The following is a 22889-nucleotide window of genomic DNA, read 5'->3' as shown; positions in this document are numbered from 1 at the left end:
GACACTAAATCTAGAATTGCCTTCTCCCTGATAGGCTCCAGTACAAGCTGTTCTAAGAATCCATCTCGGAGGCACTCTACAAACTCCCTTCCTTGGGGTCCAGTACCATTCTGATTCTCCCAGTCTACCTGCATGTTAAAATCCCCCATGACAACTGTATCATTACCTTTGCGACATGCCAATTTTAACTCTTCATTCAACTTACACCCTACATCCAGACTGCTGTTTGGGGGCCTGTAGATAACTCCCATTAGGGTCTTTCTACCCTTAGAATTTCTCAGTTCTATCCATACTGACTCTACATCCCCTGATTCTATGTCCCCCCTTGCAAGGGACTTAATATCATTCCTCACCAACAGAGCCACCCCACCCCCTCTGCCAGTCTGCCCTTGCGATAAGATGTATATCCTTGAATATTCATTTCCCAGGCCCTTCGTATCTTTGCTCATAGGATAGAAAGCTCAGCATACACTTTTAAGAATGTTACCTCAGATGAAGTATTCTTGTCCAATTGTTTCTGAAATATACAAGTTCAAATCTGGAAATGTATTTCTGAACAAGTGAAAGCAGTGAAATCATTATGTCCTTCTGCAAGGTCAATACTCTTGAATTGGGAAAGCTTGCTTCAATTCATTTTATTGATGCTGCTTCGCTGAATCTCCATTTGTGTCAAAAGTACATCCACAGCAATTGTTCCTTCAGCTAAACTCTCTCTTTTTACCAAGTGCTGTTGCTCTATAGATGACAATGCTTCTTCACAACAGATGCAGCGGAGCACCTTGCCCTTCACTTGTGACTTTGGGTGATGAGCGTTAGCAGCGCATTTTACCATGGTAATGGTGAAAAGAGAGCTGGATATTGTCCTGGCTAACCTGCAGAGATGTACTTTGAACAGCATCTTTGACTTGCCACTGTCTCTTCTTTCCCCAGTAGCAGACAGAGATAAATTAACACCAAGGGCAACACCAATTCTGCACAGACAAAGAAATGAACCCATGACCAGAGGCCACAATGGGAAGGTAAGGTTATTAGCTCAAGGAGATCCTCCAACTAAGCTACCTACTGAAAAAGAGCCTTGTTCCATTTAGCTCAAAGATTCCTTAACAGAGTTAGAGCACACACCCCCCCACCCCCCGCCCCAACCCATACCCTTTGTAAACTTTAGGTCTCACGAAAATGTTAACTGTTTCATAAAACTTAGATCAAAAGTAACAAATCCAGTATTATAAATGAAACAGTGAATACTTGTATCACATTGTTTCACATTATAGTATCGGTTTCTCCGTGGGAACCAAATGTACCACCCTTTTTACCACAGTTATAGATCAGGGCCAAAAGACAATGTAATTCTGACATCAAATACTATGATTAGACTTATCTTACATTTTCAGTGAACCTTCCCCACTTGGTTTACACTATCAGTAATACCATTTGATGGTTTAGTTGAGGTGACATTCTACGGAACTGATAATGTTCTGTATGAAGAAGATGCCTTTCAAGTTAAATTTGGATACATTCAGTAGCAGCAACAAAGAGAGCATATGAATTTAGAAAATAAGCCAATAAATTAATCTTACATCATTCTATTCACATTTAAGTTTTAGTCTTCTGTTTTTAATTTACTGTTCTTGATGTCTTATGTCTGCTAAAACAATTAGATTAATTTGTTCCACCAGCATTTTGTGTGTGTTGCTTGAATTTCCAGCATTTGCAGATTTCCTCGTGTTTTAGATTAATTTAATCTGCCGCTTTATCATAGATTATATGCTGATTGAATGCCAATAACACCCCCAAAGCTGCAATCACAACGTTCCCAACTTGTTCAAGATAAGCCACTATAGCATGCAGCTTGTCTTTTTGGTTTCAAAAAACTGTACATTAAGACTAGGTGGCTAAATTTAACAGTAGGGTTAACAAAGATTACTGAACAATTGGGTTATTTCAAGCAGACTAATGCTCTGTTATGTTTATAGAAAATTTAAGCCCCCCTATCAGTACAATAATGTTGAGATTGTTTTTGTAAAAAAATTCAGATCAGTGAAATATTTCAAATCACAGAATGAAAAAGCACAAGAGAATGCCAGTTAATCCATTATTTCTGGGGGGAGGGGGCTATCCAATTCATTAAGGGGATATCTAATTTCCACTTTGGCTATTTTATCAATTTCTTTTTGATGATTAATATTTAATCTGCTTCCTTTACCCATTTGGACAGCATGTTCCTTATCATGTCAACTAACTGCATTAAAATATGACTTTGGATCATTGTGCTTCTGGTTCTTTTGACAATGCATTCGATGACAATTTGCCATCAGTTTAAAAGGCCTATGATACATGATCAATATATGCCATTATGTTACTTAAGCTATCCTCTAATAAAAACAGCCAAACATTAAGAAAATTGAAACCTCCCCTTAAAATAAAAGGTCCTGAACTCTGCTCTGGAAGCAGTAGCAATGAAATCATGATAAAAATTGAAGCCTAGCTTCAACATTTTCCCTTCCATCACTACTGCATCAGTAACAAATTGTTCAATGCCCTTCACTATACCCAAAGCGCCTGCTGCATTCTAAAGTCATTGCATTGTACATAATTGAACTGAATTGTGCTTTGATTCAAGACTAACTGAAACCTTTCAGAGAAACTTTTCCTGGCTCCTGGTAACAGTCTGTTGTCTGTGTAGAGAGATCACCAATGTTCTCAATACCCTGAGCTCAGCTTTTCCATTGTATAACAGCAGCAGGCTGCCACCCTCATGTGCGAAGGGCTCAAAGCTATTTTTTTGGTGAATGTAACATAATAACTCTTCAGTTTTTTTCTGTAAGCAGCAGGAAATTTTGCTCAAAAAAATCTTGAATAAAATGCAATCTGAAATCTACACCTTGATATAGATTCCTCTGCTATTGAATTTTATAGCACTATCAGCATTTTTTCATGCTATCCATGTAAACAGGTCTTCGACCAGTACAATGCTTTCTTTATCCAGACTTGGGTTATCAATGGTTGAAATTATAAGTAATTTTCATTTCCCCAGAAAAAAAAATGGGCCCATGCAGTACTGTTGCACTATTCCTCTTGCTGTACCAAATTTTACATTCTCTGATTCCTAAACCTATGGTATCCCCAGATCATAACCATTGTTTCCCCAAATTAAACATGTACTGGGAGAATATATAAATTTTAGCTCCAAGCAACAGTATTTATATTCTTTCTATTAATCTCTCCCATTGTCTTTAGATTCTGCCTGACAGTGTATAGTGTCCAGGTATTTCTTCATACCTCCTTCACTGATGCCAACTGCAGCGCCCATCATTGCCAAAGAGCAGGAATTTCAACTACTCTGCCTGGAAGACCAGGGAGTTGTGGGGTTCACCAACCACATCCCCCATTTCTCTCATTACACCTCTGCTGTCCTGGACACGGCAGTGGATCAGAAATAACCACTCCCTTCTCCAATGTGCACACACTAAATTGTAAACAGTTCGACCACACGGTGACAGTTATAATCGGCTTCCTCATCTGGACTGAAATTGACCTGTAGTGAGCAATCTTCATTTGTTCTCCAAATTTCTGTCAATCCCACCTCCCATGGTCATGTTTGGAATACAACTCTATTCCAAAATACTATTTAGTTAGGCTTTTGGAGTTTGGCCATTTGGCAGCATTTGATTTGTTCAACTACTCTCTTATTTCTATATCAAACAGTACTAGCAAACAGTAGCTTTCTTTTTCATTCCGTTTGCTTCCCAGGGTACAATCACCAACTTTTCTCTTTCATGGTCGAACTCTCGAGAGTGCCTCTCACACATTTGTCTTAACCACATCAAGATCTGCCGGTTCATGACCTCGCTCATCATGATGTCTAGTTCCCTTCCCATCAGCATGGAGAAAAGGTAGCTCCTAGCTCTTTTCTCTGTCACCCATCACATCTTTAAACCACACTCTCCACTCACAACTCTAATAAACTACCTTTTGCAGTTCTTCACCTCTAGGACAGTGATCATGAATTAATGTTCAAAGGTACAATTTAATGTCAGAGAAGTGTGCAATATACATCCTGAAATGTTTTGTTTGCACTCAGAATCCGTCCCCCCCCCCCCCCCATGCTCAGCTTTTAAGCCAGAACTCCTTGACCCACCCCTTTTCTAGTTCTATTTCCCCAGGTTAATCTCATTCATACTACTGCTGCCTTAATCTCAAACTTAATCTCAAACTCGCTTATATTCCATTCCAGGTGTCTACGTGGCATATGAAATGCTTTCTCCTCCCCTGAAGTTAACATGTCCCTGTCCTTTGCTTCACAATTGCTCCATTAATTTCCCTGCTGATAAATATTCCACCCAGAGTCCCCTGTCCTCACTAAAAAATAATGCTGCCTTCACCCTCTCTTTCATCGACAAAGTCCTAAAATACATTGTTGCCTCCCAGATTGAACTAAACCCATTTCCGTTGAAGTTTTCTTCCCCTTACTTCCCAGATAATAGATGACACAGATCACAGTCGCTCCTCAGTTGCCTCAGCCTCTGTGCAACCCCCGGCACAAAGTATATCCCACCGTGCTCTTCCAGCTCCATCTGTGATACTACGACTGCTTAGTCTGCTCTCACCCTGTTCAAATGTAGTCAAGGAATCTTTGGCAATAGAGGTGCAAGAAGCTGCAGAACTGGAGTCGGAAGTAAGGAGTAACCGTGGCAATTGTTACTCTTCCATCCTAGCACCATTATCCCCCTTAAACTTTCCTCCCTCACCTACACGCCCTCAAAGTCAAGAGAGGCTCCACACCAATAACACTCACCTCTTGTGACCCTAGTGCAGCCACTGTGCTATCAGAATGCCTTACCTAATATCTGTCTTTTTAAGGGTTAGAACATAAGAAATAGGAGCAGGAGTAGGCCACCCAGCCCATCGAGCCTGCCCCAACATTCAATAAGATTGTGGCTGATCTGTCCGTAAACTCAGCTCCATCTACCTGCCTTTTCCCCATAATTCTTAATTCCCTTACTATGTAAAAACCTATCTAACTGTACCTTAAATATATTTAGTGAAGAAGCCTCAACTGCTTCCCTGGGCAGAGAATTCCACAGATTCACCACTCTCTGGGAAAAACAGTTTCTCCTCATCTCCATCCTAAATCTTCTCCCCTGAATCTTGAGGGAATGTCCCCTAGTTCTAGTCTCACCTACCAATGGAACTTTCCTACTTCTATCTTATCTACAAGATCTAAAATCTTTCACCCAACTATATACACAGAAGCCTGAAGCCATCCCTTTCATCTCTAGTGGCAATGCCACTCCCTACATCCTTGCTTTTTAACCCACTGATAACGGCCTTGTCTTGTGCCTCACTCCCAATATTAATAACAACACCTTAACCACACAGATTTCCTCTGCAAGCCTTGTCTCTCACCTTAATAAAACAACCCACAAGACCGGCATTTTTAATAAACAGATCACCACCAACACAACCTAATTTTTACGTCCTCCCAACTCGCTTCATCTTTTGCCATCCACGTTGAAGATGCCACCATGACACACCTTAGATTTTTATTTTAGTTTCGCAAGCAAATCAACTGTAAATGAGACATTGTTATTACTCCTCCTAAGCATACCAGAAAGTTTGTAGTCACACCAAGAATGAGCCAGTACAAAAAAAATCTAAGTTTTAAGCAGGACTCTTTCAAGCTATGCAGACACACTAGTTTTCTTTTATTTAGTATAACCTTGTCTATTGAACAAAAAAACGTTTCCCAATTGCTGCCATTTTAATCCCTGACAGAACGTCATCAATGGATTGCTTCTGTTTAAGGGGTAATTAGGGCTCCATTGAATCAGATAAAATCATGTTGATATTGGAAATCATGTCAGAGATTTTCAATATCCAAAATACAAAGCCAACCTTCCAATGGAGATTTATGCATGAACGTGGCCCTCATGTTAACTCTACTGAGTACATCCGGCTAAAATAAGTTTAGGTTAGAACTAGGTTTTTTTTAAAAACTGAATTGGGAAAAATAATCCAAGATATATATTTTTGGAAATTGATATACTACAGGAATACCACGATAAGACTTTATCTTTGGAAAAATCTGCATTTGGACGTGAATCAACTGTTAAATTGAAGAAAAGTGGCTCAGTTAAATTGATCACAATGCTTAAGCAAGCAACACACACACATTTTCTCTTGCTTGATGTTTAAGCAAGAATCGTCTCCGCTAGTTGGAGGTGCAATGCCGGCATGTTGTAAACTTCCTGCTTTTCACGTGCATCCTAGACGTCATTTTCAGCTGAAATGTGTAGATTTGGAATCAATCATTGACTGTTTTTTAAAAACAAAATTCTGCATAGATTTACTCCAAGGCGCATTCAAGGTGGGAGCGGGACATTTACGCAATGACCTTACATTTCCCCTCCCAGATCGGTCAGGTGGGAAGGTCTTTTACACAGCGGAACGGTGAAATTTACGCCTCCACCTTTCCAAGAAATTACAACATGTCGTCCATCCTAACATCCGCAACGTGGAGCCAGATCGGCGAATGATGCACGAATGTGCACCCACATCAATCCACGAAAATAAAACACAAAATTGCATTAGATTTGACGAAGGAAGCTCGCGCAGTTGATCTAAAATAAAACATCATCCTTAAGAGCTTAAACCAACCACAATGAGACAAGGCTCGGAGGATGAGGTCCAAGAAAAAATGGCAGCGCTGTAATCTTATCTCCACTGCAATACAATCAGGCCAATCGGATGAGAGCCAGAGGAGCTCCGGGTTTCTGAGATATCCAGTAATGCAGTGAATTAATTCATTCGTTTTTTTTTAAAAAAAAAGAAAGCTTGATCTGCGCTGCCTAGACTAGACTAGACTAGATTAGACTAGAATGCGTTAGTTCGCTGCCGGATTTATGCGCACACTCCCACCGCGCATTGAACCCCTTCATTAACAGTGGCGTTTCCTCTACTTCCCCTTTGATCCGTTTGGTCAGAGTAACCATCTCCCACAATGGTACAACCGTCTAGCTATTATAAATATTTACAGAACACAAAGGTGAATCATACCTCGGTTGCTGTTTCTTTCAAATCCGGTAGCTCTACTTTCTCGCCTTTGTTTGCCCGGCACTGTATTCAATGCTTCTAGTACAATTTTTTTTAATGTTGCTTTTATTTCATAAAAATATTCACTTTGCTATGCGCCGCCGCAGCCTGCTGACTCAAGAGCTAGGCTGTGCTCCTCAAAGCTTCGCTAGGTTATTTAAATGACTAATTCGCCGGCTCGCCACGCCACATGGTCTGACAGATTGGGTTTTCAACCCAGTCCAATGAGAGGCGAGGTAGGGCTGGACCACAAGCTCATGAGATGATTAACTCCCCCTTCCAAGCCCGAAGGAGGCGCAGTCTCCGCAGAGGTTACTTTAGTTCACGTGTCACATCAGTGTGTTGCATGGGTGGGAGGGTGTAGCGCGGGCAACCTACAGTATGGAACTTCAGATACATGAACTCCTTTCCTCACTATGGATTGAAGTCCAATTAGACGATTGCAAAGGACTAATTAATCGATATTATTTCTCGATGGCTTTTCTTTCGAAGTAAATGTATTCTATGTTTTCCCAGACTTTATGTTACTATTCCCGATCGTTCGTCAAGTGTGAAAGTGTATTTTGGTAGGCACACTAAATATGACTACTAACGGCTAATGTCTAGATATAGACAATAGACAGTAGGTGCAGGAGTAGGCCATTCGGCCCTTCTAGCCAGCACCGCTATTCACTGTGATCATGGCTGATCATACACAATCAGTACCCCGTTCCTGCCCTCTCCCCATATCCCTTGACCCCGCTATATATAAGAGCTCTATCTAACTCTCTCTTGAAAGCATCCAGAGACTTGGCCTCCACTGCCTTCTGGGGCAGAGCATTCCACATATCCACCACTCTGGGTGAAAAAGTTTTTCCGCATCTCTGTTCTAAATGGCCTACCCCTTATTCTTAAACTGTGGCCTCTAGTTCTGGACTCACCCATCAGCGGGAACATGCTTCCTGCCTCCAGTGTGTCCAATCCCTCATTAATCTTATATGTTTCAATCAGATCCCCTCTCATCCTTCTAAATTCCAGTGTATACAAGCCCAGTCGCTCCAATCGTTCAACATATGACAGTCCCGCCATTCCGGGAATTAACCTTGTGAACCTACGCTGCACTCCCTCAATAGCAAGAATGTCCTTCCTCAAATTTGGAGACCAAAACTGCACACAATACTCCAGGTGGGGTCTCACCAGGGCCCTATACAGCTGCAGAAGGACCTCTTTACTCCTATACTCAATTCCTCTTGTTATAAAAGCCAGCATGCCATTAGCTTTCTTCACTGCCTGCTGTACCTGCATGCATATAGCAGCATACTGAAACAATACAGCAACACGTTCTCTGGTAAACTGCCGACAGAAAGGCTCTTTGTTTAAAATAAAGGTAAGCCAATTCGTATCAGGGAGACAAAATTAGCTAATACCATCGTTGAGTAGGTACGGGCTTGTCGGGTTTACGACAGAGGTTTGGGCGCAGTTTATCTGCCCGTCTGCTCTTCCACCCGTGGAGGGCGGTGTAGCAGAAAGTGCGTGAACAGCTTCGGTGCGATGAATTCTCTAACTTCCGGTAATCTCCCGCCCCTCCCACTTCACCGTTCCCTTTTCCCTGTCTCCTTATCTCCTTACCTGCCCATCATTTCCTCCCCCTTTTCTTTCTTCCATGGACTTCTGTCCTCTCAATAGAATCCCCCTTCTCCAGCTCTGTATCTCTTTCACTAATCAACTTCCCAGCTCTTTACTTCACCCCCCCATTTCACCTGTCACCTTGTGTTTCTTACCCACCCCCCCCCGTCTAACTCTGACTCCTCATCGTTTTTTCTTCAGACCTGATGAAGGGTCTCGCGTGGAACATTGACTCTTCACTCTTTTCCATAGATGCTGCCTGGCCTGCAGAGTTCCTCCAGCATTTTGCTTGGATTTCCAGCATCTGCAGGTTTTCTCTTGTTTGTGGTACATATTTTGTCACTCATCACTCTTCCTGTATTTGATTGTGGAGATGGGAAACAACTATTGTGCTCAATGTTCACAAATGGTTATAAAAATGGGAGAAATGTAGTCAAGTCTGATTTGCATGCTTTGTTAATTATCTAGGATTTTAGTACTTGTTGGTTCCCCAGTTATCAGAATGGGGTTTATTAGTGAAGCACATGCTTAGATCGTCCTTGCCCCGTTTGAATATTCTGATAATAAATGAATTATTTCTGATCCATTACTTATCCACTACTGATGTAATTATGTGTAATTACAACACAATTAGTACATGTAGGGTAGATAAAGAGGGTGCAGTGGATGTTGTATATTTGGACTTCCAGAAGACCTTTAAAAAGGTGCCACACATGAGGTTGCCTACCAAGTTAAGAGTCCATGGTATTACAGGGATGTTACTACCATGGTTAGAGCATTGGCTGATTGGTAAGAGGCAGTGAGTAGGAATAAAAGGATCCTTTTTTTGGTTGGCTGCCAGTGACTAGTGGTTTTCCACAGGGATCGGTGTTGGGACCACTTCTTTTTATGCTGTACATCGATGATTTAGAGGATGGAATAGATGGCTTTGTTGCCACGTTTGCAGATGATATGAAGATCGGTGAAGGGACAGGTAGTGTTGAGGAAACAGGCTGCAGAAGGACTTAGATTAGGAGAATGGGCAAGAGAGTACAATGTTGGAAAAAGCATGGTCATGCACTTTGGTAGTAGAAGTAAATCTGCAGACTAATTTCTAAAGGGAGAGAAAATCCAAAAGTCTGAAATGCAAAGGGACTTGTGAGTGCTTGTCCAGAACACCCTGAAGGCTAGCTTGCAGGTTGAGTCAGTGGTGAGGAAGGCAAATGCAATGTTAGCATTCATTTCAAGAGGTCTAGAATACAAGAGCAAGGATGTGATGCTTTGACTTTTAAAGGCTCTAAGAAAAGATGTGCTGGCATTGAAGAGGGTTCAGAGGAGATTCACAAGGATGATTCCAGGAATGAAAGTGTTCTACAAAGAATGTTTGATAGCTCTGGGTCTGTACTCGCTGGAATTTAGAAGGGGAGATCTCATTGAAACCTTTTGAATGTTGAAAGGCTTAGACAGAGTAGATGTGGAAAGGATGTTTCCCATGGACGGGGAGTCTAGGGCAAGAGGGCACAGCCTCAGGATAGAGGGGCATCCATTTAAAACGGATGCGGAGAAATTTCTTTAGCCAGAGGGTGGTGAATTCGTGGAATTTATTACCACAGGCAGCTGTGGACGCCAGGTCATTGGGTGTACTTAAGGCAGAGCTTGATAGGTTCTTGTTTGGACATGGCACCAAAGGTATGGGGGAGAAGGCTGGGGAGTGGGGCTGAGGAGGGGAGAAAAGGATCAGCCATGATTGAATGATGGAGCAGATTCGATGGGTTAGATCTGCAAGGATGGGATACAGAACAGTACATAGGGCAATAAGAAACCAATTTACCATTAGTTTGAGATGATGAAAATTTGCCTGTTTTTTTCTTTTTTTTCCCTTACAGGTGGTTTATATGTTTATTTTTCCCTCAATCTCGGGTCCTCTACCAGAGGCCTGGGAGCTTGAAGGTTTGGTGAAGTATCCTTGCTGTTCCTAGTAGTGCGCTCTTCTGGACCGAGATCTCAGATGTTCTTCCTGGGATTTGTTGGAGCCACTCTCCTAGTCCAGGTGTCACAGCCCCAAGTGCTCCTATCAGCACCGGGATTACTCTGGCTTTAACTTTTCACATCCTTTCTATCTGTTATTTCAAGCCCCAGTATTTTTCTAGCCTCTCATATTCTTTTGTCCTGATCTTGCTGATATTTGGGATTGCCACATCTATTACTATTGCTTTCTTTTATTCCTTGTCCAGAATAACTACGTCTGGTTGGTTGGCTGGTATCTGCTTATCAGTCTGTATTTGGAAGTCCTACAGGTTCTTAGCTCTGTTATTCTCCACTGCCTTCTTGGGTGTTTACCATTTGGATTTGAGAGTGTCCAATCCATACTCTGCACAGATGTTCCTGTACACAATTCCTGCAACTTGGTTGTGCCGTTCAGTGTATGCTGATCCTGCCTGCATCTTACACCTTTCTACTATGTGCTGGATGATTTCAATGGATTCCTTGTACAGTCTGCATCTGGTGTGATAGACCCCTGCTTCTATTGTTCTTGTGCTCAGCGCCTGTTCTTGTGCAGCCATGATCAGTGCCTCTGTGCTGTCCCTCAGCCCCGCCTTTCCAGCCATTGGTATGGCTTTCTTATGTCAGCCATCTCTGATATCTGGCGATGGTACATCCCATACAATGGCCTGTCCTGCCATGGTCTCTGGTCCTCTGGCTCTGCTTCACCCACTGCCATTTCCATATTCCCTGCCTGCTGTCTGAGTTATTCTCCTAGCAGGTAGTCCTTTGGGACCATCGTCCTGACGTACTCATGGATGTTTTGTATTTCTTCCAGGACTTTGGCCTTGACACTTCTAGGTCTTATGCTGGTAGAGTGGGGGGAGTGGTTAATGGGTTGTTTAACAGAAATATATATATATCCTCCCTTTTAAAGCCCTTTCTGCAATCAAGTACTTTTTGAAGCTTAGTTACCATAAAGTCAAACTGACTACCAATAGGAAGATCTATTAGAGTATCCAAAATTAGAAGTAATAATAATTTAATATCTATAAAGCAGAATACAATCTACCAATTAATAAATTGTACATATAATTAAAAATAAGAACTTTATCTTATGCAGACACAAGGAAATCTGCAGATGCTGGAAATTCAAGTAACACACAGAAAGTGCTGGTGGAACACAGCAGGCCAGGCAGCATCTATAGGATGAAGTACAGTCGATAGCTCGGCCCAAAATGTCGACTGTACTTCTTCCTATAGATATTGCCTGGCTTGCTGTGTTCCACCAGCATTTTGTGTGTGTTATTTTATCTTATGTACTGCTGTGCGAACTTCCTCAAGAAAAAGTTTAACTTTTGAAGACTAGCTTTATTTAATTATTGCAACAAGCAATCTATTGAAGGAACTCAACAGTTCAGGGAGCATCTGTGGAGGGGAGGAAGGAATTGTCATTTAGGGTTGAAGCCCATTAGGTCCTGGTACAGGGTCTTGACCTGAAACATTGATCATTCCTTCCCTCCCACACCCATAGACACTGCTCAGCTCAGAGTTCCTCCAGCAGACTGTTTGTGGCTCCAGATTTCAGCATCTGGAGTCTTGTGTTTCTTATTTAATTATTGCTCTCCACTCTTTAAAGTATCAAGAGATTAATTCAGTACATTTGCTGTTTAAACAATATAATCTTTTCCCCATCTCAACTCTATAAATGCATATAGCTTGGGATTCACCAGTGCCAGGATCTTTTGGAGTTATCCAAGTAAACCTGCAATGCAAAACACTGAGTTTTCCTGCTGTAGTCCCTATCTATTGCCGCCAGCTATGTCAATCATCCTGAGTCGTAGAAAGATCAATGACAAATCTATCATCATAGATATAGTCATATTGCACAGAACTAGGCTCTTTGTCTGTCTATCAAGCATCTTTCAGACTCTACTGCTTACCCACATGCTATGGACAATTTATCATGGGCAATTAACTAAAGAACCAGCATAGCTGTGGATTGTTGGAGGAAACAAAATCTGGATGTGAAAACTCCACTTAGGCAGTACCTGAGACCAGGAGGGAAACCAGTTATTGGAGCTGTAAGGAATCAATAAATAATTTTAATAGTCAGCCAAGAGAGTTAATCATTCATTACCCCAGTACTACCGACAAATAGCATCTGGAAAAATAAGCTTTAAATATGGTAAAAATATTGGTGCTTCATAGGAGGGTTATAATACAAAGTTAAATAAGTATGTCAAATTTTAAAATCAATTTCTGGTGCAGATCAGTAGATATTGGATGACAGATAAACCAGTTTTGGGTTTGAGCTTGGACTTGCGGGAGAGGTCATTCCTTTAAGTGTACAGAGTATTGTATATAGTAGGTTGAGTAACAACCCAAAATGCAGGATGAACTCAGCTGGCAGCAGCTGGGGAGGGAAATGTACAGCTGATGTTTTGGACCATTCATGAGGATAGTATTTTTAGAAATATAGTAGGTTTGTATCTTTGCCTAATCAAATCTAGATGTTACATGGATAAAACTAGCGGTAAGAAATGATTGTTTTGTTAGCAGATGAGCAGAGGCAGTAGAGTCAGGAGAACTGCATTGGTGGAAATGGCAGATTTAGTGATGGGGGAGATTTATGTTCTAAACTCAGCGGAAATATTACATCAGTGTAACAAACAACCTAGTTCAGCCTCCTTTTTTTGTATTATAGTGAATGTTCAATATCTTGCTTGGTATCAAGGTCCAGTTCTGGAAGTTAATCAATATCCTGCTTAACTGGAATAAGGATGCACCATACATCATCATGCGCCCCGTGTTGTATGACGTGGATGATAATAATCTTCTATCTGTCTTTAACCTGAGAAATACTAAAAGATTTTCAAAACTTTTGCTGGTCCATCCCTTGATGTAACTCATGAATATCATGCGCTGTCGACCGCGACTTTTTCCTCTATCAATTTTTCCTGTTACTGCAAGATATTTGAGCTTCTCTTTCCTCAGTACCCAGAAATTCCAGCTGTCATTTCCTGATTGATAATATCGGCTCTCTTCTTCTTCTTCTTCTTCTTCTTCTAGCTTTTTGCAGCACTTCCTCATTTGTTACTCTGTCCTTCAACAATATTTTCATGGTTCTTCTCAAAAACCACATTTCTGCAGTCTCAAGTCTTCCTTCATTTTGCTTTGCTATTGTTCAACATTGCCTTCCATATGTTAGTGAGAAATGGATGTAACACTGCAACACTCTTAAGCTTTGTACCCATAGAAATTATATTATTCTTTAGTATCTTGCTCAAACACTCGAACATACATTTAGCATTACCAATACTCCTCCTAATTTCAACATCAGCCCTCTGTCATTGTTGAATTTCCATGTTTGTTTAATTGTTTCATGGCCCACTTTCAGTTCGCATTTCTGTATTTCTTTCTTCTTTGTGACAACCATACATTTGTTCTTCTTGCAGCTGATGGCCAATCCTCTCTTTGCACTTTGTTCAACTTCCAGTATTTTTTGGAGATTCTCTTTAGAACTAGCTGTCAGCACTGTGTCGTCTGTGTATCTTAGGCTGTTCAAATTGTATCAACCAATTATGCCTGGAGTACTGCAAATTTCTCTTAGAATTGTCTCGCTATAGAGGTTGAATAAGTCAAATGAGAGAACACAACCCTGTCTAACTTATCTCTTATTTTGGACAAAGTACTTCCTTGCACCTTGGGCTCTTAGCTCTCAGTGGAGCATTGGCCATCGATGACCTCCCGTCTCCATCATCCTTTGTTCTGATGCAGTATCTCGAGGGTGGACTGGGAGTGTCCCCATCATTTAATTTCAGCCTCAATGTCTCTCCTCTGTGTGTTCTTTGAACGTCCCTTTTTCCTCTTTCTTTGTGGATTCCATTTGAATGCCTGCCTGGTGATGTTGATTGGCTTCCTTAAGATGTGGCCAATCCATCTCCATTTCTATTTATGTACTTGTATCCCTATGGATTTGTGGTTGGTTTTTTCCCACAGAGTCTGGTTGGTTACTTTCAATCCATCTAATGTTTAGGATTCTTCTCAGGCACTGGCTGATGAAAGCCTACTGTTTTTGCAGAGTCTTTGTTGTTCTCAAGGTTTCAGAGCAATACAAGAACATAAGAGATAGGAGCAGGAGTAGGCCATCTGGCCCATTGAGCCTGCTCCTCCATTCAATAAGATCATGGCTGATCTGACCACGGACTCATCTCCACCTACCTGCCGTTTCCCCATAACCCTTAAATCCCCTACTATGCAAAAATCTATCCAACCTTTCTTTAAATGTATTTACTGAAGCAGCCTCCACTGCTTCATTGGACAGAGAATTCCACAGATTCACCACTCTTTGGGAAAAGCAGTTCCTCCTCATTTTTGTCCTAAATTTACTTCCCTGAATCTTGAGGCTGTAGAAGCAGTGTTTTAACATTTGAGTTGAAGATTCTGATTTCGGTTTTCCTTAACTTGAGAATGGATGGTCACAATTTCTTCAAGATGTTGAATACTGGTCTGGCTTTGCTATCCTCATCCGTTCACCATAAATACTGGACATAATTGCTTGCCTCATTTTCAAAACTCATTCTTGCTCTTTGTTCCCATTACAAGTTTCTGATGATTCTGGTATCTTCCTCATCAATGTCCAAGTCCTGAAGACTTTTTATAAGCTCTTCATGTCTCACCTTATCAGAAGTTTTGGTATAATCAATGAAACGTAGGTATAGGTCTTTCTGGTCCTCTACGGCACACTCACATATCACTCTAAGGATGAAGATTACATTTTGCATTCCACTATCTTCAATGAAACCATACACTCTTGTGTGATCTCTGGTTTTATGCTTTTTCATGATGGTACTCAGGAGGACTTTCACAACATGACTCATCAAAGTAATCATGTGGTGTAACTTGCATTCAATGGCTCTAAGTTTTTCCGCAGTGCAATAAATATTGACCTGTTCATTTCCTCAGGTATTTCCCCACTATCATACATTTCATTCAGTAAATCTGTCAACCTTGTACCATACAGTTCTATAATATCTCTGCAAATTTAAGTTAACTGCATTATATTTGTCTTCCAAAACATCCCAAGAAAAGAACCTGTATTCAACAAAAAAAATCCCAAATGGCAAGAACCTTCAGTAAATCTAAAGGACAGTACTGTTTTATATTATAATTTATGGTTTTGTGCCATACCATAAGGATAAAAGATCAACTTTTTTGCCATATACATTTACATGTACCAGGAAATTGCTGCGGTGTGTTGGTCAAGGTGCAATATGTAACTAATAACTAACATTCAACAATCATAAAGAATTATTTAAAAATAAAGTTAGAGGTCAATTACACCAATTGGATCTTTAGTACTTATTTATTGCCTTTTGATAATAGTTCAAAGTAAATCTATTATCAAAGTACATATATGTCACCTGAGATCCATTTTTTGTGGGCATACTCAATAAATCTATAGAATAAATCTAAATCTTTTAGAGGGATCAGAAGTGGAGAGAGTGAGCAGTTTCAAGTTCCTGGGTGTCAAGATCTCTGAGGATCTAACCTGGTCCCAACACATCGATGCAGTTAAAAAGAAGGCAAGACAGCGACTATACTTCATTAGGAGTTTGAAGAGATTTGGCATGTCAACAAATACACTCATAAACTTCTATAGATGTACCATGGAGAACATTCTGACAGGCTGCATCACTGTCTGGTAGAATGGTGGGGGGGGGGGGGGGGCTACTGCACAGGACTGAATGAAGCTGCAGAGGGCTGTAAATTTAGTCGGCTCCATCTTGGGTACTAGCCTACAAAGTACCCAGGACATCTTCAAGGAGCAGTGTCTCAGAAAGGCAGCGTCCATTATTAAGGACTTCTAGCACCCAGGGCATGCCCTTTTGTCATGGTTACCATCAGGTAGGAGGTAGAGAAGCCTGAAGGCACACACTCTGCAATTCAGGAACAGCTTCTTCCCCTCTGCCGTCCGATTCCTAAATGGACATTGAAACCTTGAACACTATCTCACTTTTTAAAATATTTGTTTTTTGCATGGTTTTTAATCTATTCAATATTTGTATACTGCAATTTATTTATTATTATTTTATGTATTTATTTTTCTTATATATTATGTATTGCATTGAACTGCTGCTGCTAAGTTAACAAATTTCACAACACATGCCGGTGATAATAAACCTGATTCTGATTCATAACTATAAAAGAATCAATGAAAGATCAACCAACTAGGGTGTTCAACCAGAGTACTGTCATCTACCTGTGAGATGCCTGAAATATAGTGTTATCACTTTAACTGCACTCTGTAAATTCTGTAGGAAATGTTACATTAAATGCCTAAGAATGTATGTATTGGACTTTAAATTTTGTATTTTCCTACTGATTTTATTCACTTTCTGTTGATGGCTATGGTCATAAATGTGTTATATTAACCATAAAAATGTAATTTTATTTCTGCAAAGCTGGAGGATTTAACACCTTTCTCTTACTCTTTTGAGTACTTAATATTTGCTGACTAAATCAGATGAACAAGAAATGGTACAATGATTGTGTCTAATCCATACGGTAACACATACATTTGGGGAAAGTTTGATTCTCTCTTGTTCTGTTATTTTGGGGGAGGGGGGAGTCCTCATTTGGAAATCGGACTATGTAGCAACAGCTTTTTATGTGCTACACAAAACCATTTCTATAAGTAGAGGAATGTAATTGTGAAGTGTGCTTAAAGATCTTGTTTTCAAAGTCCATGATATTCAGTTTGAGTCCTGGGTACTTTGACATCCTGTGCATGCACAGCACCATCTTCAGTGTGTAATTCATGCCTGGACACCACATCCAAGATTTTATTGATGCATATGTGCTCTGTGACTTCCATGGGTCAATCTTTCAACAGCTTACATTGCAGCACCACGAGGACCTGCTTGACCAGTACTGATTCCCAGCGTTAGAAAGCCGACTAGGGAATTCCTCCATAAGCTGGGAACTTCCTTGACTCTCTGTACACAATTCCCTTTCCTATCACTGCTGACTAATTTCCCCTTTCTCTTCACTTTCCAGGAATCACTCACCCGTTACCAGGTTCATGATCCTCTCATGTTCATAAACTCACTGGCTTAACATGATCCTGATTATATGTCTTTATAAATGCTGACTAATTTCAAACAGGAAAAAAATCTGCAGATGCTGGAAATCCAAGCGACGCACACAAAATGCTGGAGAAACTCATCAGGCCAGGCAGCATCTATGGGGGAAAAAAGTACAGTTGATGTTTTGGGCCGAGACCCCTCGGCAGGTCTGGAGGGGAAAAAAAGCTGAGGAGTAGATTTAAAACGTTGCGGAGGGAAGAGTGAAGCACCAAATGATAGGTGAAACGTGAAGGGGGAGGGTGAAGTAACGAGCTGGGAAATTGGTGAAAGAGATACAGGACAGGCCATGGAAGAAAGAAAAGGGGGAGGAGCACCAGGGGGAAGGTGAGGGAGGGAAACGGGATGTCAAGTGGGTTGTATATGAGCATGCGCGTATTTTACAAGTTCACCAGCATGCACATGTGGTGGAAGGGCAGTTTAACTTCAGGGATATGTGCACACATGCGCGTAGATGCACCATTCCCTTAAATATTTTGTTCGCGCATCCTCTTCTTACTAGTAGTTATACAGCATAGGAGACTCTCGCCCAACTGGTCAATGGCGACCAAGATACCAAACGGAGCAGGCGTTATTTACTCGCGGACAGCCCCTATCCCATTACGCCCTTCCTACCCACAAACCTTTACCGCCGTAAAACAGAAATGGGAATCGGGCAACGATTTTCTTTTCATACCTAATCCACACTTGCCTTTCCACCGTCAGTGATATCAACTGCCCTGCCTTTGCAGGTGCGTCTATGAAAGTAAACCTGTTCGGTTCACAGTAAACCCGACCCCAGGTCGCGCACCCCTGAATAAGTCCAAATTAGGGATCTTCAGTGAATAGGGAATATCAGGAGCAAATTCCCCTTTCAGCTTTCTCTCTCTCTCTCTCGTTTCTAAAGTCAGTAATAAAAAGAAACAAGTAGAATAAATCAGATTTTTAAAAGACGAGGTTATAAAGCCTAAAAAATGACAGAGCACTTTCAAGCATCGATATAAGAAAATGTAACCGGGTGCCATTAATCTATGAAAAAGCGGAGTCAATTATGTAACAAGCAGCCATTTAGAGGAGGCGGGTGTGGAAGTATGATGACTCTGTCCAATCCGGTCTGACGAGTTGCTGCAATGCAACGATGGGCTGATGTGGTGTTATTGTTTAAAGGGGAAGGGCTTAAAGGGCCGGGCCGGGTGTTACAGGAATTAGTCAATATGTTGTGAACGGAAATTTACTCTCGGTCATTGACCCTGGAACACGCTGATTCAGGATAAAAAACTGTAGGGTTACTAAAAAGCATTTACACCAATAGTTGCAAAGCTTGACAAAAAAGCTGTATTATAAAAGGACATCCCCCCCCCCCCCGAAATAACAGCTATTTAACATGCACTTACTTGTAAAAGGAGCAATTTACAACATTAATGGCAAATACTTGAAGGTTTAATATTGGTTTTCTTTTGGATCTCTGGGAATGGCTCGTTATAATTGGAGAGGCAGGAGTCTGTTTATTGATTCCTTACTATTCCTGCACTGCAGTGCTTTAGGTTTGAGACATGAACTATGTTATTTTATTTGATAGGTTTACAAAATTTGTACTGGTAGAGTACCTGATCATGAAAGTATACATTTCTGCTTCTAAAAGTTCCAGACTGGGAGAAATAGGCTGGGAAAGTGACTAAGTGGTTGTGGTTTGCTAGTCAGTCCTGTGCTTCTGACAAATGTAAGTAAGTCCTGGAAGTAAACTTGATCCAGGCCAGTTGGGTTCAGTGTGGTAATTCAAGTTATCAAACCCTTTCTAATCAAATGTCATTGAGGCTTACAATACTGAAATAGTCATCTTCCTGCTTCAGATGCTCATTTTAACAATGTTGTGAGGGTATTGCCTCCACTATCCCCTCAGAACCCAACACCCTCTAAGTCAGAGACCCCTTTCTTAATGGTATTGGGCCTTGGCATAAAAGTGTTTGGGAACATCTGCATCTAGGTAAAAGACAAAAATTGTTCCTCAATCACCTCTAAACCTCCAATCCCTTACCATAAACCCATGCCCTCTCGACATCGATGTTATTGGGAAATCTGACCTAACCATGGCCCTGACAATTTAGTACCTTTGACTTCTCTGACTAGTCTATAAAAACACCTGTTCATAATGTATCAAGTCCACTAATAAGTCCCAATAAAACCTCAGGGGATAGAAGCCTTGGCCAGTTTCCTGATTTGATTCTGGAAGAGGCCTAGCTCTCTTTAGCTTACCATCAAAATAAGAAACGCATTGCTATATTCTTAAAAAAAAAACAGAAAACATGTTTTGGCCAACAAACCCCATGAGATTTTAGATCCTGCACTGAGAGAATCTGATATGTCAATCATGGTGACTTACACATTAGTGTTTACGACTTCTAACACTTGAGTTGGGAAGCTCTTGCCTCTGTTTTGTGCTATGACATCTGTCAGGGCTGGGTATTTGCTTCATTGTTGACTTTGTTTTGCATTTTGGCTTCTGTATGCTTGGGTAACCACACACGATGTGTTTATAATTGGGATTCTTATTCCTATTGCTTCTTGCAAGAGTGGTTGTGGGTTCAGATTTTTATGAATTGAAAAGCAACTTGAATATAGAAGTTGCAGATTCTCTTTGCAATTTCAAGGAAAAGCTCCCTGGACTAAAAGATCAACTATCTCAATTTCAATGAGCAATTCTTCATAGCATTGGATCAGATGTGGACTAACTAAATTTGAAAACACAAGAGATTCTGCAGATGCAGAAAGTTTTGGGCAACACAGGTGCTGGTGGAATTCAACAAGTCAGGTAGCATAAGACAAGGAGGCATTCTCCAGCTTTCTCCCATACCTTTGACACCCTTACTAATTAAGAACTTATCAATTCCCACTTTAAATATATCCAATGACTTGGCATCTACAGTGGCAACGCATTCCACAGATTCATCAACCTCCGGCTAAAGAAATTCCTCCTTATGTTGTTTCTAAGAGACATAGTTCTGTTCTGATGCTTTTCCTTCCGGTCCACTTTGAGGAACATTCGCTCCATGTCCATTCTATCATGGCCTTTCAATATTCAATGAATTTTAATGAGATCCCTACTCATTCTTCTAAGTTCCAGTGAGTACAGGCCCAGAGCCATCAAACATTCCTCATACGTTAACACTATCCATAAGACCATAAGATATAGGAGCAGAGTTAGGCCATTTGGCCCATCATCCCCTCTGCCATTTCCTTCTCAGCCCCAATCTCCTGCCTTCTCCCCTGTAACCCTTCATGCCCTGCCTAATCAAGAACCTATCAACCTCTGCCATAGATATAATGATATGGCCTCCACAACCACCTATGGTAACAAATTCCACAGATTCACCATTCTCTGGCTAAAAAAATTCCTCATCTCTGTTCTAAGTGGATGTCCCTCTTTTCTGATGCTGTGCCCTTTGGTCCTAAAATCCCCCCACCAGGAAACATCCTCTCCACACCCACTCTTTCAAAGTGTTCAACATTTGATAGGTTTCAATGAGATTCTCCCCTCATTCTTCTGAATTCCAGTGAATACAGGCCCAAGCCATCAAATGGTCCTCATAAGATAACTATTTCATTCTGAAGAACCTCCTCTGAATCCTCTCTAATGTAGACACACACTTTCTTAAAATAAAGTGCCTAAATTACTCACAATACTCCATGAGGCCTTACTAGTGTTTTATAAAGCCACAACATTACATTCTTGCTTTTAAATTCTAGTCATCTTGAAATGAATGCTAGCTTTGTATTTGCCTTCCTTACCACTGACTCAACCTGCAAACAAACACTCCCAAGTTCCTTTGCACCTCAGAGTTTTGAATTTTCTCTCCATTTAGAAAATAATCTACCCTTTTATTTCTTCCATGGAAGTGCATGACCATACACTTCTCAACAGTGTATTCCATTCTTTGCTCATTCTCCTAATCTAAGTCATTCTGCAGCCTCTCTACTTCCTCAACTCTACCTGCCCCTCCATTTCTTCATATCATCCACAAACTTAGCCGCAAAGCCGTCAATTCTGTCATCCAAGTCATTGACATATAATGTAAAAAGAAGCTATCACATCTCAGACCCCCGCCGAACACTACTAGTTACCGGCAGCCAATCAGAAAAGGTGCCCTTTATTCCTAGTCTTTGCCTCCTGCCAATCAACCATTCCTTTTTTGATTTGTCAGGCAAAAATTTCCCTTAAGGAAGCCATGCTGACTTTGGCCTATTTTATCATGTGCCTCCAAGTACCCCGAAACCACATTCTTGGGCAGCACAGTGGCAAAGTGGTTAGCACAGCACTTTATAGTACCAGCATGTGTTGAATTCCCACCACTGCCTGTAAAGACTTTGTATATTCTTCCCCGTGAACTCATGGGTTTCCTCAGGTACTCCAGTTTCCTCCCACATTGGAAAGATGTTACAGTTGGCAGGTTAATTTAGTGATTAGACTAGGGTTAAATTGGGGGAGTCTGGGCAGTGTGGTTCAAAAGGCCAAAAGGGCCTATTCTGCGCTGTATCTCAATTTAAAAGAATTAACAGTCGACTCCAATATCTTCCCAACCACTGACGTCAGACTATCTGGCTGATAGTTTTGTTTCTTCGGCCTCTCTCCCTTCCTGAAGAGGGGAGTGACATTTGCAATTTTCCAGCCCTCCAGAACCATGCCAGAATCTATTGATTCTTGAAAGGTCATTACTAATGTGCCCACAATCTCTTCAGACACCTCTTTCAGAACCATGGAGTGTAGATCTTCTGGTCCAGATGATATGTCTATCTACAGGCCTTTCAGTTTTCCAAGCAGCTTCTCCCTAGCAACGGCAACTTCATTCACTTCTGCCCTCTGACACTTTTGAATTCCAGCATACTGCTAGAGACTTCCACGGTGAAGACTGGTGCAAAATACTTATTCAGTTCATCCGCATTTCTTTGTCCCCCATTACTACCTCTCCAGCATCATTTTCCAGTGGTCTGATATCTACTTTTGCTTCTCTTTTACTCTTAATATATCTGAAGAATTTTTTTGTATCATCTTTAATATTACTTGCTAGCTTAACTTTGTATTCTATCTTTTCTGTCTTTATGACTTCT

The 22889-nt window shown here is 41.0% G+C and overlaps 1 protein-coding gene across 1 annotated transcript in view; it reads right to left on the bottom strand.

The window, feature by feature from the left end:
* The window catches only part of fasn (fatty acid synthase), an 80587-nt gene extending 73316 nt beyond the window's left edge, over positions 1 to 7271 (bottom strand). The window contains exon 1 of the mRNA XM_073026080.1: positions 7057 to 7271. The gene's annotated coding sequence lies outside the window, so the exon portion shown is untranslated. The remainder of the gene's footprint in view (positions 1 to 7056) is intronic.
* Positions 7272 to 22889: the final 15618 nt, after the last annotated feature.

Source organism: Hemitrygon akajei, chromosome 22 (genome assembly GCF_048418815.1).
Source record: "Hemitrygon akajei chromosome 22, sHemAka1.3, whole genome shotgun sequence".
Classification (NCBI taxonomy): domain Eukaryota; kingdom Metazoa; phylum Chordata; class Chondrichthyes; order Myliobatiformes; family Dasyatidae; genus Hemitrygon; species Hemitrygon akajei.
Note: the sequence above shows the minus strand (reverse complement) of the source record. Positions and strands in the feature narration are given on the sequence as shown.